Genomic DNA, 15,318 nt, shown 5'->3' with positions numbered 1-15,318 from the left:
AATAGCCGCTTTGTGTCCTTTAAGCCTTTTTTTGAAGGCTCGATGTATTAAAATTGCATGTTGACCCATCGAGTACAACCCTTTATTAAAATGCTTCGGATGCTAAATTATATTTTGCATAGATAAAAAATGACAGTTCTCATTCATGATAAATCATTGCATTCGAAATACGATTCTGAATATGGAGACTATCTGCTTGCCAATCAAACTATTACATTTTTATTAAATTTTGTTATATATATTTATATATGTATTGTTATTAGGGTAATTTATTTTTTGGGTAATAATGTTTTCAAATTACAACTTACAAGATTTACAACAATATAACTAAAACCGTTATTCTTCGTTTAAATTACCTGTCAAAATTTGAACTTCAAATGTCAATGTTAATTAAATTGTATATATATATATTTTTTTTAGATTTTAAAGTTTCAGTAAGAGCTACATTTGAGGAACCTCAAGGGCTTCAAGTCTAAGCTATACAATTTAACATACAATACAATTTAATTACAAAATAATTTAAAAAGTGTACGTGAATTTTTCTATACACTTAAAATTAAAACCATTTACAAATAATTATGCTTATCTATTTTTAAATTGCACAAATAAAAGCTCAGTTTGAACTTGTATACAAATTTTAGGCTATTTAATAGAGCCTAAAAAATTCGTTGGTGAATCGGGGATTTTGATGAACTACTATAAAAACTGTTTATTTTGGTCGACAATTTGGATATCATTATTAAGTTGGCCGGCATAGGGCATAAACCAATGGTTGGCTTTTTTAATTGTTGAATTTATTTTATATTCATAAAAATGACAATTTAGTAGTGATACCCCTGTCAGGGCTATTCAGCTGACTCAGCGACATGTCACCTTCCTTCTTGTCACGCTTGCGCTCTTCCGTGGTATCGTAGCGCACCCCCTCCGTTCCACCAGTTCCAGGCTACCGAAACGCAACTGGCCTTTAACGGAAATGCTTGGGGTAGGTAGCGGCCATAGTGTATGTGGTAATTTTGAACTACGTAGTATAACATGCGCTCCTATACCGGCTATACCTACGTCGTCCTAGTCTCGTCATTAAAGGGATATTTCCTTGTTCCCTTTGCACGGCTGCATCGATCCGTTTTTTAAATTGTTATGACCCAAGAGTGTGCGCAGTGGTAAGCCAGGCGACCGCCTTTGAGTACAATGCCATCTGGATGATTCCCCTGGCTATAACCGGTATGTGCTGTACAGTAAGCCGGTCGTCGAGCCATCTACTCGTTTAATGTATAATGTTATCACGACTGAGGCGGCTGGCACAGAGTGTAAATGTTTTTATTAAGCGGAAGTCTGGTGTTTTTCAGTTGTCAAGGAGTGTGGGCGGGAATTCGTAAACCTAGATATATTAAAATCTGTATAGTATAGGTACTAGGTATAATATACTGTATTACGGTCATGCAGGCGACTGTGGTGTTACAGCAATGTTACGGCAAAAAAATAACTTTTACGTAAACAGTGTTATTATACAATTATATATTTACATTATTTGAACAGCAGATAGCTCAAAATAATATAGGTATATTATTCATCCGTGAAATGAAAAAGAAAGAAAAGTGCATTTTTTGAGAATAATTATTAGAAATTATAATTTGCACTTAATTCTACAATATTTAAACAAATTTATAATTATTTATTTTTGCTCGTATTAAGAAAACCATATAATTGTAACCAATAAATAATACCAAAGTGGCTACTTAGCCTACTTAGGTGGAGCTAGGATTTCGAATTGAAGACTTATTTTTCATATTCTAGAAGCTAGTAAAATGATATTGTACAAAACCCCGTTTTACATCGATCCAGTTACGTTCACAGATATTTTCAATGGGATGAGTCGTATTAAAGAAATTATGTAAATTGTGTCTCTAATACAGTGAATAGTGTCATAGTGATAGGTATGGATAAATTAATAACACAAGTCTATTGACACATATTCATATCAATAGATAATGTAAAATAAATAATCCTGCGAAACGAGTTTTTATATAATAATCGTTTTATTGATTAGTTATAACAAAATGTATTCAAGTCTATTGGCATATCGGTATCAATACAATATAATAGTAATCGTAAAGTAAATAACGTTACAAAATCTATTTTTGATTTATTTATATTATACTATCCATTTTTTTGATAACGAAATTGGCTTATTGAATTATAATGTATACCATTATGATTTAAGATGTAAGTTTGTTGGACTTTGTTCCCGTTATTAAAATTACTTTTTTTTATATTACTTAATGCGAATTTAAGTATATTATTATAGTATCTGTATTCTATATACAGTGGTATAGATTTATTTTATATTTTAATTTTGTACGTCAATCATATTCTTCTAGTTCATAACTACAAACATATAAAAATAAATAAGTACTCAACAAAGAAAAAAAAATTGCTATGTCAACAAATCCAACCAAGCTGAACAAAATAAATAAAATATTTGAAGGAACTAGAACATTAAGTTTTTTATAAACTGAAAGTCCATCTTAAATAATAATGTAATTCATATTAAAATTAATTATACAAATTGTTATTTTTGAGCCGTACGGCACATTTAAGTTTCAAAAGTAAAACTATAATTTTTTCCGTGGTCAGATTTTAGAACCAATCTAACCACCTAATGTCCAGTTCAGTTTAAAATTTGAACCATCTATATTTAAAATTCAATAAGATCATAGTTCAAACAGTTATTCTTCTATGTTGTATATTTCATAAAAAAGCATTATAACCCTCATCACCAACTAAGTTACTTATTACCTATATTGACTTATAGAACAATTTCGGCTTTCAACGGGAACTGGGGACAGTTTCGATTAATTGTCTGAATATGTTATTTTTGATTTAATATTATTATGTGAAATAATCCTTGTACCTTGTAACAATTGTAAGTTTTACACAATTGTAACTTTGTGCGTAGTAATAAAAAAAAATTTTAATTCATGAGTTTTTACGATTATTTGACAAATTTATTTCATAACAAATAAGATACATATTATGATAATATAATTTTAATTTTACCACATCTGCAGTTTTAGTACACTTAAAATGCCTGATTCAGAAATAGTTCACATAAATATTATCACAGTTCTTTATACTATATACCTTAAATCGTAAATATATTAGCACAATTGTATTTCTTGAATTATATTAAGTACCTAGTACCTACTTTATTAAATATATGAGTGAGCTATATGAAGACATAATAGAATAATACGGTTTCGCTGCGTTTCTAATCTTTTTATATAATTGTTTTTCAAAATATTTTATTGTGTATTTTAAATTAGTTGTACATAATTTGTTTACATGAAAAATGTTGTGAAAAAATAAGAGAAAATAAAAGACGTCTCCTTCTGAATGAATGCTTATTGTTTAAACTACAAAATAACCGGCCCACCAAAACTATATAATTTCCAGTACTGAATCTATAGTCCCCCATTGTTCGCACTGATCTGCAGCTGCTGCCTAAATCCCTTGTACAAAGACATATTGTACTACGGTATGTACAATGGAAATATTGTTCCTTAATACTTTACACTGAAATGAAAATGCGACGACCATAATAATGTTGCTTTCCTTTCATGTCGTCTAAATTCATCGCTCGAAGGATTGAGGTCTAAGGATCGGCTTTCATTATCACTTCAATAGAAGTAGAAGATCCAAATTTTAATTGGCATACATTTAAACACACAAATACTCAATAAATACATTTTGAACTACGGTTGTTTTATAACATATTTTTAACAATTCTAAACGGACAGTCTTTGATATGGGATTATTCTTACATTTTGACTGCGATTGTTGCTAAATATCAAATTATTTACAGAACGCACTTATAGTCACGGGGTCGCTACCATTTCGGCGGAACTCAAACAGTTCCCACCCATTATTTGTTGGTTTCTAAACAGCTCCTGTCAAAAAAGGTTTTTCGAATTTATCAATTCTTTACAATGTTTTCTTTGGGTATACAATTAAAGAAATCACCTACACATTTTCAATTTATGATTTATAATACATTTATATATATATATTTGTATAATTCAAATATGAATAATTTATTTTGCATAATAAATTTAAAAAACACCAACACATTTTTAACCACACCGCTTTTGAGACAATTCTGAGTATGCATAAAATAGGAAGAAATTCGTGTTGTAAAATTTGGAAAAGTTTGGAAATTTACCTCTTTAAACGGAAGCCAAATAAACTAAAGCCTACCTTTTGGATACTTTTATTAGAATTATAAAATCTTAAAAGCGCTCCGAATAGCTCAAAACGCTCCAAGTCATTTGTTTAATTGTATACTTATTAATAAATTATGAAATGAGTGGATTACATTTACAATATCATAACACAATGTTAGAACTTTAGAAGGCATCATATTACACTTTATATTTGTAACATAAGAGTGGATGGCAATAGTTTCCATGGATACATTGATCTTTCGATAATAATACAATAGAACGATGCAAACGGGCTTGACGCGTGCGTACTACACTGAGGTATATATGTTGGATGTGGCAAGAAGTGGATGGGCCGGTCCACGAACTGTACGATGTCTCTTAAAATCAAATATATATTCACATGTATAGATCATAATGATTCATTTGGTTAATAAATAATACAAATTATATAATACAAAGTACAAAAGTATAATACAATACACAAACTTAAAACATTCTGTCTCTGCCTTAATTTGCATAATTAATGCAATATTCTCAATTACCACAGTTATATAATAATTTCAATGTGTAATATTCAAGTCCACCAGTATTAAAATCATTATGTTCTAAGTATCGAATGACAAATAGAGACATTTATAAAACTATATTTTAAAATAATGAATTTGTGTAAAATTGCATTTAGGTTAAAACATGGTATTCGACAGGTACTAGAAAATTATTGGAGTACAAGTTAGGTACTTAAATACTGAAAAACACTGTAAAAATGAAGGTAACAGGTGTCAGGCGTCAGGCACATGCAGATAAAATGTAATTTATGTCTATGATAATTAATAAATTACAACTATATTATAATAACTTGGATACTACAAACCATAAAGTATCAATAAGATATTAAATAAATTAAAATTAATATTAATATAAATCTGCAAAACTATTTTAAGTTAAAAATGTATACGAATTTTTCTTTTTATATCTAAGATTTCAAATTTTAATATAAGATTCCTTATATTAGTTTGCCTACCTTAATCAAAAAAAAATGTTAACGAAAGGTCAGATAAAATTTTTATGAGCATTTGAAGTTGACATTCTTACAACATTGAATATTCATCCGATGTCTAATGTATCAATTTTCTTATTTTGTTGTTGTTCAAAAACGAACAACTTTAGATACCTACTGGAAATTTACTGCATACATTTATTTTATTAATTCATAATATACTAGATAACTCAAATTCAACAGTGACCCACTTGTAACCTACTGTACAGTAATGCGACATCCACTTTCCCTCTTTTTTGGTATTGATATTCTATTATATTATTTTGTTAGATACTCGTATTTATTGATTTATCTATACTGCAGGCTATATACCTACTTATCATTCCATTCAGTCGATATTATATTAGTGACGGCTGACGGTATATTTTAGTATCACTCTGATACATTCTTGAGATTAATATTTGTGATTTGCGTAGAATTTTAAACATATTTTTAATGATTTAGCTGTTTTTCATATACGCTCTAAATTCTTATGCCATATCATATTGAGTTTACTATTCACCTAATATTATTAATCGTCACATAAATATACTTAATGTCTCAATATTAGTTATTTTGTAATAAACTTTTTTATGAATTAAATGGAAATCATGAAAAATATTTTTGATGTTTAATAAATATTCTAAAATGTTTTTTCCGATAATTTTTAGATGACAGAATAACAGAATAACAGAATGACAGAACAAGTTTATACCATTTTCCGTATTTACGTATTTATAGCTAACGCATACTTAATACAAACTAATACATTTTATTTGTCATTATCGCGGGTAAGTGGGTGAGCACTAAAAACTCAATTAAGTACTTAATACCAGTCATTATCAATAATATCGAATAACTGGTTTTTAAAAACTAATTTGTCAATAGGTAGAGCATTGTAATATAAGTAGACGATGGTCGATAACTGATAAAATTGTTGTATAAGTCACAACAACGACAAAACGTCATTATCATTAAACAATACATTTCACCCTTCCCTGTTTTTCGAGTTCTTAAGAGCACCATTCAAGGCTACCGGTGCTATAGTCAACAGTTACAAAAAATAATTTATTATAAATTTTTAACGTAAAAATTCTCATATACAAAATATAATTTTTCGTGTATCCCGATAATTTTACTAGTTGTCATAATGATCACTGAAATTACAACAATCTAGTGCGCGACGAAACTTATATTTTTTATAATGAAGGCATTAAATAATATATTATGAAATATAGGAACGGGCAACTGCGCAATGCAAACAAAAATCCATAAAGCGAACTGCGATAGGCGCCGGGCCAGCGAAAATACGGAAAACGGCCAGGGAGAAGCATTCTTCTCTCTTGCTCGAACGCTCCAACGCGGCCAACAGATTGGCCAATATGTTTTCTCTCGCACTCGTATTATTATTATTATTACTAATATGCTTTGTCCGGGTGTCCGCCTGCCGCAATCGTCATCGGTAGCGCGGTTGTAGGACGCAATGTTGCCTCATCGTGGCACCGCTTCGAGTCTGCAACGTTGCCGTTCGTCGCTCGGTCGCTGTTATTTTCTGGGGTCGATACAGCTGCCGTCCGTCGCGGTAGTCATACGACACGCATGCGCTAATGATTGGCGTTCGTGGGACGCGGGTCGCAAAACTGCGTTTTACATTTTTGCTTCTGCCAACTTTCACCTAGACCTAAAAACGTGCAAAACTGTTTTATTATTTCGTTTTTGTTCATATTCTGTCTAAAAATTCATTCTTTCCTCTTGTCACCACCACTCGTGGCGCATAGTGATTTCAATATTTCATTGAATTTTCATATTAATTTGGACTTCCAGTTATACATAGTATAAAACTACAAACCCAGTGAACTATATACCCAGTGGAATGGGTCACTGTCTAGTTTACACTGATCGCGGGNGGGGGGGGAGAAAATAACACGAAATAACTGGAAAAGACCCATTATGTACCTATATAGTGTGTATCGGCTGTATCCATTGCTGTATGCGTCTAGGTCTCTAATTTCTAGGATTCTGATGAATGTTTTGACATCAAAGCCTGCATGCATATTATGACAGTTACTATTTTTTCAATATAAATGAAGTATCATTGCCAAAACCATCAGTGTAAAATTCTAGATCTTGATACTACTAATTAGTAACTTACACTATCGTCTATCTATTATACAAGTTGCAGATACGATAGTCGGGTAAAGGCTTTCGTCCTTAGAAAAATCTTATTGTTCCAGCTAAATACGGAAAATATGTCTAGAGAACACGACTGAAGGGAAAATAGTTGTAGGGCACAGAACTTGATGCGCTGAAATAGTACTAAAATACATTCATCGTGATGATTATATTTTCGTAAATCGTGACTGTAATTAAGTATTAGTTCACCAATTAAAAAAAAAATATTATGTTGACTGATTTTAAAATTTACGGAGGCGATAAATATCCGCTAAAATTAACATTGTTTTTTACTGTTCTATTAATTTTGGTAGACGATAAATAGAGTTCATTATAATAAGAAATAAGAACTACAAGCATAAATATTATACTACTAGGCGGAGCACGACTGTAGTTACAGAGATTTGAGTGCACTAATCTTGGTGTACAACGTACACTTACACATTCGCTTTCGCTTTCGCGCTAGAATGTTTCGGTTTTACCATAATTGTCATCATATCCGTATATAACTGCAGACCACAGTACCGCACTATCCGCCTACGACATGTCCGGATGCTCTGTATACTAATATAATGTTTATAGTCTATGAGCAAAAAAAACTATTATCAAAAATTCGTCTATACTTGATTGCGATATCACGTTATCTTATCACTATTCATAATGGTCTTATCTTATACCTATAATGTAGTAGTTTTCACTTTTCTGTTCGTAGTTTCATTCAACTTTGCTTTTCACTTTTCGTTTTGTTTGTAAATACATTAAGCCCAACAAGTGTTAAGTATTACTTTATAAAAATAAAAAAAACATCTCATTTTATAACGGTAAAGTTTTAAAGAAGGTGCCTATGTTTTCTGATACAGAGTATAACTTAGAAAAATAAACCATCTGCAGTAACTCAATTGCCAAAAAATCGTCAAAAATATTTTCGTGGATCCTAAATATCAAAACATTTTCGAATCTCCCTTTGATGCTGGTTAAAGACAGCTAATGGTAGTTAACATTTGATGTTTTTCGTAATAGTATGAGTTTCTAAAAACTTACCTTATGATAGGGTTATAATGCTATGAAATTACTTCTTACTCTGCGCTCCTCATAGATATTTTTTGTGGTTTTGTAGTTTCCATACTGAATTTTCCTACCTACTTCAAGAGGGAAAATTCTGTATAAGTAAATTCACTTAATGGACAATTTAATGTATTGTATTACAATAACACAAATGTAACCTACAGGCTTATCAGTTGACTCTGTAGCCTGTGTCTATAATAAAAGATGTTTTACACTTTATCCTTTAATTGTGTTTAGAAAACAATTATTTTCTTTGGTGTCTATGCCTTACCATATACTATGCAGTACATTGATATTAAACATATCCATATAGAATTCCTGTTTTTGTTAAACATATAGGTACTTTTAGGCCACCACAACAGTGTAAGAAACAATGGATCTCTTGCACAGAAGCTTTAGAGCAATAAAGAAACTGACATTTAAATAAGTGAGAAAAGAGGTATAATGATATTATGGTTAAAAATAATATCAGTTGTGTTGGCTTACAGGTTTGTATATAATGGTGCATGAGTTTAATATCAATGATGCAGTCGGGCATAATCTAGTCGTAGTCCTAATAAATAAGTACAAACCATTTATAAAATTTTCTTTTGCAGGAGCTGTTACGGATAACTGTCTATAGTAGCCGCACATTCAGAGTTTTCATACTTTGGATACAGAAAATTGAATAGGTATGTAGTATGCATAATTGTATTTTTCAGAACCAACTTTTTGCACAACTTCTGAAATTATTAGTCATTAAATATCTTATATTTAACAAAAACATCTATTGCTATCCACCTATAATGTAATGATGTTCCTTTTTTTTTTTTTTACTCAAAGTTATAGTGTCTTACCAACAAGTAACAACTACTTGACATTACTTATACATATTATTTAGTTCCTTCATGCATTAATGCATTTAACCTTAACTATTATCCTAGTAACACATAAGAATTTTATTCATACCTTAATTATGCTCACTAATGATATTTTTATAGGCAAAATATCGAGACTAAATAGTTAGGAATCTTGATAGACTGGTTCAAACTGCTTAATAATTAGTAGTAGTTAGTTAATAATATATTTGTATAATGCTTAAAAATGTTCATATTTTCCTATCAATTTCTTTTCTTAAGAAACGTACCAAATATATTATAAACTGATTTAATTAATATTACTTTCACAATATGTTAGTTTAAAAATATCCACAGTTTAAATAATTATACTTCTATCGTTTTCAATTAAGTTCGACAATTGCATGTTGTTAATTAATTATGTATTGTATTGGTTTCAATTGTATGTTACAACTTTCTATTACAGTTATTTTTAATTTTTAATGATTTTCTAAGAATTAACTTTATGTTGTACAACAAAGGCATTCAATTATTAATTTGTTTGTACTAAAATAAAACAATTACTTTTTATCATGTTTTTAAGTATCCATCACATGTGAAAATTTAGTTATTTTCACAAACAGATTCAAGCACATTTTAAATATTTAATTTGATAAAAAGATATTGTGTACTATGTTTCAAAAAAGCTTAAACAAATTTTGAATAGAATAAAACAGAATTAAGTTTGGTTAAAATAGAATAAAAGTACGCGCAAAACAAATTATATTAGCATGATCTCCAGAAGAAGTAAAATCATTATGACTATACAGTTATATAACTTACAATCACTTAAAATTCTAAACAAAATTTTGGTGGTTTAGTTTTAAGTGGTCTAATTCTGAAAAATTAAGTAGAAGAGCTCAATAAACAATTTAATACTGTGTTCCAAGTGTAAAATTATTTAAAATTAACACCTATCACTCATCAGTTCTCAAATAAATAATTAGATCATTAATATGTGTCCCAGTGACCAGTTTAGTAAATAATATGTACTTATGAGCTCTAAATAGTTGTAATAATAAATTAAAATAAATGTTTTTTCAACTATTGTCAGTTAAATGTTTACTAAAAAAAAAATTTAACTTTATGTAAATTTCATCAAAGGTAACTTTAATCTAATTGATTTACATTAGTTTATATTTTTATAAATCTATTTAAATTATAACTATAAAAATATATTTAATAAATCCTAGTACGGTTTGGTTTTGTTAATGTATTTCTATTTAGAACAATATTCTACTTCTGCGGATTTCTTCTCACTGTAAATCCATGATAAAAGAAGATTGTGGTTTATTAGTTTTAATCCCAGTTTTGTACTGGAAGTCTAACAAAGTTAATGAATATCAGACATCAGTGATAAAATATCAATTGAACTTAATGCATTTCTGTTTATAGTCACTAAATTCTTCACAGAACTAAATGTACATTCACACTCACTAGATAAATTTATTTCATCAAATTAATTTTAATATGTATCTAATCATAAAATCATAGAAAAATAATTATACCAATTATACAATTACCTGAATGTATTAAAAGTATTTTGTCAAAAAGAATGTACAATTATCACTCCTGTCCTAATGTAAATAATAATTTAATAAATTAATAAATTATAAATAATTAATAAATTTTAATTAATAGGGGTAGTTGCAAAATATAAAATAAATAGGTCAAGTTCCCTTTGTATAGAATAGATTATAGTATGTGATTTAATGAGATCACCTCAAGTTACACTTGTTTCTGGAATGTACAGTGTTTACACCTATTTCTGCGAATCGCGATTCTCAATGTTAAAACTATAATCTTCAAACTACCTTCATCAGGACATTTTTTTTAAGGATACTGGATACAATAGATACATTCTTACATGTTGATTTCTATTAAATTTTATTATTAAGCTAAAAAGTAAAAAAAATTAATTCATTGTATCTCTCGTCCATAATATAACTCTTAGTGGTTTCAAATATATTAGTTGAAAATGTGGGACTAAGCTGTGTGGATAAAAAAAATAAGATACGTTAATAGACTATATCGACAAAACGAGATAACTTAATAAATAGTTACAGTTGATGTTGAAGCAGTCAACAACAGCTTAATTTTTAATTGGAAATGCAATATCCTACTATATGAGGATTAATTTCTTGTTTAAGATAATCACAATCTAAGAGTGACACATTTTACTGCCAACTGAAAGCAAGAAAATTAAAACAAAGTGAATTTATGTAAACAATATAATATGGACTTGTAATAGATTATAACTCATAACAATCCCAGTATTATTTTTTTTTTGAGGGTCAACGGTGCCATAGCTCATTACACAAGCTCACAAGTCGCAAAATAATATTATTATATTCAATACCGATCATTTTTATAAGGAGTCGTAATAGGCAATTTTCTACAAATTGTATGGTATGTAAGAACTGTGTAATGCAGCGGTTCCCAAACTTCTTCAGCCTCAGACCATTTTTTAAATATAAGTTTCTCGTGGAGCCCTCAAAAAATATTTAACTTTAATTTTTATCTGCCTGTGTTTTATGAAGTATAATAAAGTATAAACACAAATTGTATACACATAGGAGTCTATATAGTCTATAGTAATTTAGTACTATAGACCAGTTATTCTCAAACTCTTATAAACACTGTACCCCTTTTTATCAATACATTTTGGGAGTACCCCCTTCTTAGTTACTAAACTAAAATATATAAAAAAAATTTAAAGACTTTTTTCCTTATTGGCTTGTTGGCCAGACTCGTATACCCCTTAAAACATTTCGAGTACCCTCCAAAAGGTACCCGTACCACAGTTTGAGAATCCCTGTTATAGACTATATTACTATACATGTCGGTGAATTATTTTTAACTGTATTCATTTTCAATAACGAACAATTTTTAAAATGTTTGTGGTGTTACGAACGGAGCTCTTGGTAAGGGCTTCCCGTTGCAACGTTTGGGAACCACTGGTGTATTGTAAAATAAATATGTAGTTAAGATACCTACTAAGGTATCCAGTACATGTCAATTAGAGCCACAAAAAATTTTTTGTTTTTTGCTAATTGATATTAATAGATAACATAATTAATAACATAGGCAAATGCATATTATGACTATTATAAAGTGACTTATCAGTGTGTGCTAAGTTAAAAAACATGAGATTGCAACCAAAAAGCGCTTAGCGCACTTATGATTTCAACTCTTAACAGGTCGTTTAACAAAAACCCCAAACATTATCATCTCACTGTATATTAAAATACGATACACTATTTTTAATCTACAAACCAGATGTATTCTAAACGTAAAAAAGTTTACAAAACTCTTTGATGAACGCGTTACATTTTTTAAATTGTTATATTCTTACCACTTAAAAATAACAAATTACCTACTTAATATAAACTAATAAATCAGAAAAAAAATTGTATTGTAACAAGTAAAAATATATAGATTTCTAATGTAATTATTGTATTAAACTGACGTCAATTTAATTTATATTTTTTTGTTAAAATAAATAAATACCTACATTTTTCAGTAATTTTAAAATGTTTGGTTTTTGGATGCAGCGGGTTTGGCCTGTACGGATTTAACCTGTATTTCATATAATGTCTACGGTTTCAGGATTTAACATAACATAATTATAAATTTATAAGTATGCGTAAGTCAAACTTTTATCGTAATCGGAAATATTTATTAGAAATCGTCGATCGTCGTTTATCGAAATAAAACACTTACTCAATAAACTAATTATACGGGTCATAAATATTGCTGTCAATTGCAGATAATTGTATGATATTTAAAGGTACAACACAATTGGGTGTGTAGTGTGTTTGTTCAGTTTGTTGAAAGATTAAAGAATACATTATATAAAAAACACGATTGCGTTTGAAATTATGGGCAACATAGTCACATTTATTAATCGGACCTAATATTTATGCAGTACAATAATTTTGACTAAATTTCATATTATTTTATTATTATTAATATGAAATTTTAATAGTACTAAATAAAATAAAACCATCTGTTATTAATTAAGTAAAATAGGTAATCGTTAAAATTCCTTAATTTGAACTCCTTAACTTCTATAACCTACTACTTTTAAACATCGAATTAAATTGTTATGGATTTTATGCTCAATATGAAATTTATATATTTTGAATTCTAAGTAAAAAAATTCCAGACCTGTTCTGGTTAGTAAAATTGTATTGTTTGATACTTTGATGAATATTTTATTGGGAAACTGTTTTTAATATCATAAAATGTACTTTTTTCAGAAAAATTGTATTGAAGGTTGTACGTTGAACTGAGTTCAAGCCATACATAACCCCTGAAAAATGTGTTGCATCCCTGGATTTGATGCTTTACAATACAAAAGAAATTATCATGAAAAAATAATTTGAAAAAAAAAATTATTTATAAAGTTATTGTCAAAATCAGAATGTACCGGTAGGTGACGTCATTGCGTCTGTCGTTTCCGCGCGGCCGAGCGGTACTGGCAGGCGGCCGCAGCAAATCCTATGATAATACCATTGAGTATATATTATATCGTACAATACGTATGAAAATATTCTACCGATTGTTAAATATATAAATCATTATATACGAAAAACGATTCTGAGCGGTGACGGTATGTCAGTTTAGGATATTTTATACTGTTATTACTTATTATCAATATGGTACCCAGAAAATTGAATTAATATTATTGTTAAATTATCAGTGATGCTGAAAAATATTAAATATACCTATGTATAATTGGACTGTTTTGGAACAGAATTATAACAAAATGATAAACGTTATTCTTTGTGTTGATGTGTAATTTCGTCCAAATTTGAACTTAAACTGCCTGTAAAAAATAACTATTGTACAATAAATAACATTTTTTAGATTTCTTAGTTATGGAAAAAACCGTTGGAAACCTTGTTTAAAATTTTCAATTCTTAGCTATAAAAATTCGAAATTGTATACATTTTTAACTACAAAATCATTTTCAATTTTCAACTTGATAAATATTGTCAACATTTTAACTTTATATGCTTATAAAAAAAATTCATACCTATATATTTTTAATACTTTTCAACTGCTATCGTAACATGTTATCAAGAATCTTGTACTAAATTTTCATGCTTTTTCACACAACCAATACATTTTATAGACAATTATAGAAAAAAAAATTGAAAAAATTAAAATTAAAAATGTCCATCAACAGTTTAAAACGAGTAAAAAATATTATGAATATCAAATGATCAAGTATGTGAGTTGGTGAAATAAACATATATTGTAAATTTCAAGTGTCTCCAGTAATTCGTTTTTAAATTACAACAAAATAAGATCGCTACAAGAGAAATCGAGTGAATATCCAGTGTTATGAAAATTTCAACTTCAAACGCTTATAAAAATTTAATTTGACTTTCCAGTAGACATTTTTTTTTGATAAAGGTAAACAAATGTATAACAAATGTTTTATTACATTTTTAAATCTTAGATATAAAAAGGAAAATGTTTATGAATTTCTAACTGAATGTAATTTAGCTAATTTTCACGATTTTTAAAAATTTTGTTTAACTTTTAAGTTTAAACGTTCATAAAAAACTACTGTGGATTTACGCTCAACTTCTTTTTAATTTGTACTAACAACCGTTTACGAGGAACCTTGTATTATATTTACAATTTTTTTGACAAAGCGAATAATTTTTTATCGACACTAGTTTAAAAAAAAAAAAATAATAATCGAAATTTCATATGCATATAAATAGTTCAACACAAGACAAATTATTTTGTAAATTTTATGGTGTTTAGAAAATGCTTACACAAATATTCAGTGAAAATGTCATGGTTTTCCTTAATTTTTCATTTGTTTTTCCTGTTGCTTTTAAAAACTATTGAGAATCTTAAATTTTGACTTCTCGGATGCATCAACTAGATTCACTCTCCTACCAGAAGAGTTGCTGTTGAAGAAAATCGT

General features: G+C 28.6%; 1 long non-coding RNA gene across 1 annotated transcript; it reads left to right on the top strand.

Annotated features, from left to right (window-relative positions):
- Positions 1-8,107: 8,107 nt before the first annotated feature.
- LOC111026382 lies at positions 8,108-13,978 on the top strand. Its single transcript, XR_002603689.1, has 3 exons — positions 8,108-8,418; positions 9,090-9,164; positions 13,631-13,978. It is a non-coding gene; the product is annotated as an uncharacterized LOC111026382 (long non-coding RNA).
- Positions 13,979-15,318: the final 1,340 nt, after the last annotated feature.

This window comes from Myzus persicae, unplaced genomic scaffold (genome assembly GCF_001856785.1).
Source record: "Myzus persicae strain clone G006 unplaced genomic scaffold, MPER_G0061.0, whole genome shotgun sequence".
NCBI classification, from domain to species: Eukaryota; Metazoa; Arthropoda; class Insecta; order Hemiptera; family Aphididae; genus Myzus; species Myzus persicae.
This window is presented reverse-complemented; position numbering and strand designations above follow the sequence as displayed.